Source organism: Arachis duranensis, chromosome 3, assembly GCF_000817695.3.
Source record: "Arachis duranensis cultivar V14167 chromosome 3, aradu.V14167.gnm2.J7QH, whole genome shotgun sequence".
Lineage (NCBI taxonomy): Eukaryota > Viridiplantae > Streptophyta > Magnoliopsida > Fabales > Fabaceae > Arachis > Arachis duranensis.
This window is the reverse complement of record NC_029774.3, coordinates 88237169-88239705: the sequence shown is the minus strand read 5'-3', so window position 1 is coordinate 88239705 and position 2537 is coordinate 88237169. Positions and strand designations below refer to the sequence as shown.

General features: G+C 34.6%; 1 non-coding gene across 1 annotated transcript; it reads right to left on the bottom strand.

Annotated features, from left to right (window-relative positions):
- Positions 1–1670: 1670 nt before the first annotated feature.
- On the bottom strand, positions 1671–1778 carry LOC127746194 (small nucleolar RNA R71). Its single transcript, XR_008007814.1, has one exon. It is a non-coding gene; the product is annotated as a small nucleolar RNA R71 (small nucleolar RNA).
- Positions 1779–2537: the final 759 nt, after the last annotated feature.

The following is a 2537-nucleotide window of genomic DNA, read 5'->3' as shown; positions in this document are numbered from 1 at the left end:
TTTGCATTCATATTGTCTAAGCATTGAGGATTTCTAAGTTTGGTGTCTTGCATGTTTTCTTTGCATCAAAAAATTTTCAAAAATATGTTCTTGATGTTCATCATGATCTTCAAAGTGTTCTTAGTGTTCATCTTGACATTCATAGTGTTCTTGCATGCATCATTGGTTTTGATCCAAAATTTTCATGTTTTGGGTCATATTTGTGTTTTTCTCTCTCATCATTAAAAATTCAAAAATAAAAAAATTTCTTTTCCTTATTTCTCTCAAAAAAATTCGAAGTTTTAGGTTGACTTGGTAAAAAATTTTTAAAATGAGTTGTTTTCTTGTTAGTCAAGTCAAAATTTCAATTTTAAAAATCCTATATTTTCAAAAACTTTTTCAAAACTCAAATCTTTTTCATTTTTTTATATATATATTTTCGAAAATTTCTTTAAATTGATTTTCAAAATCTTTTTTATCTTTATTTCATAATTTTCGAAATTACACTAACAATTAATGTGATTGATTCAATCTTATCTTTTAGTTTCTTGTTAGTTAAGTAATTAATTTTAAATTAAATCTTTTTCAACCATATGTTTTTAATCATATCTTCTTATCATATCTTTTTATATTATATCTTTTTAAAAATTTTATCTTTTTCAAAAATTTGATTTCAAAATATCTTATTTAACTTCTTATCTTCTTATCTTTTCAAAATTGATTTTAACATCTTTTTCAACTAACTATTTGACTTTTTGTTTGTTTCTTATCTTTTTCAAAACCACCTAACAACTTTTCTTTCTCTAATTTTTGAAAATACCTCCCTCTTTTTCAAAAATTTTCTTAATTAATTAATTGTTTTAAATTTTAATTTCAATTTTAGTTCTTCCTTTAATTTTTGAAAATCACTAACTCCTTTTCAAAAATTTATTTTTCGAAAATTTCTCCTTCTCTCATCTTATTCTATTTATTTATTTATTTACTAACACCTCTCTTCACTTCTCTTCATCTCAAATCACTACCTCTATCCTTACTCTTGTGTTTGGATTCTCCATTCTTCTTATTCCCTTTCTTCTTCTACTAATAATAAGGAACCTCTTTACTGTGACATAGAGGATTTCTCTTCCTTTTTCTGTTCTCTTCTTTCTCATATGAGAGCAAGAACAAGTAAAAATACATTCTTGTTGAAGCTGATCCAGAACCTGAAAGGACTCTGAAGAGGAAACTAAGAGAAGCTAAATTACAACAATCCAGAGACAAACCTTGCTGAAATTTTTGAACAAGAAAAGGAGATGGCAGCCGAACCCAACAATAATAATGCAAGAAGGATGCTTGGTGATTATACTACACCTACTTCCAAGTTTGATGGAAGAAGCATCTCAATTCCTACCATTGGAGCAAACAATTTTGAGCTGAAACCTCAACTAGTTGCTCTAATGCAACAAAACTGCAAATTTCATGGACTTCCATCAGAAGATCCCTATCAGTTTTTAACTGAGTTCTTGTAGATCTGTGAGACTGTAAAGACGAATAGAGTAGATCCTGAAGTCTACAGGCTCATGCTTTTCCCTTTTGCTGTAAGAGACAGAGCTAGAACATGGTTGGATTCACAACCTAAGGATAGCCTGGACTCCTGGGATAAGCTGGTCACGGCCTTCTTGGCTAAATTCTTTCCTCCTCAAAAGCTGAGCAAGCTTAGATTAGATGTTCAGACATTCAAACAAAAAGATGGTGAATTCCTCTATGAAGCTTGGGAAAGATACAAGCAGATAACCAAAAGGTGTCCTTCTGACATGCTTTCAAAATGGACCATTCTGGATATATTCTATTATGGTCTGTCTGAGTTCTCTATGATGTCACTAGACCATTCTACAGGTGGATCCATTCACCTAAAGAAAATGCCTGCAGAAGCTCAAGAACTTATTGACACGGTTGCAAATAACCAGTTCATGTACACTTCTGAGAGGAATTCCGTGAATAATCACTATAAGATACGCAGAAGATGGCGGCAGCAATTTGCATGCTGTTTTTTCCATCTGCCGTAAGTTTTCAAAATAGCTGCGATTGGCATCCGATTTTTTCATTATGACGCAGAATCAACTGGATTAATGTCGATTCAATGAAATTCTGCCGCAAACCCCAACCCAGTACTTTGATTTCACCCTAAATCACTTCAATACCCAAAATCAGAAAGAAGAGGAACCTACGATAGGAGAGTGGAAGCGTAAGAACCCTTGTGCTCAAACACACCGTGCACCGCTGTGTTACCGTGGAGTCGCGTGGCTACCGACCCAACCTCCTCTCACCGTCGTCGACCGTTTCCCTCTACTCTATAGTGCGTGAAATCCCTAATTCCTCATCCTCGGTGTGCGTAACCCACCCCTGTTCTCGCATCCACCGTGCACGTCTGTGCCATCTCTGAGTCGCGTGGCTGCCCAGACGTCCTCCTCTCACCGTTGTGGACCGTTCCCCTCTCCTCCAGCAAATCTGAGTTATCGCAGCCTCTTCCTTGTCACTGGTTCGTACTTCCACATTACTCTTTCTTTCTTGTTTTCATT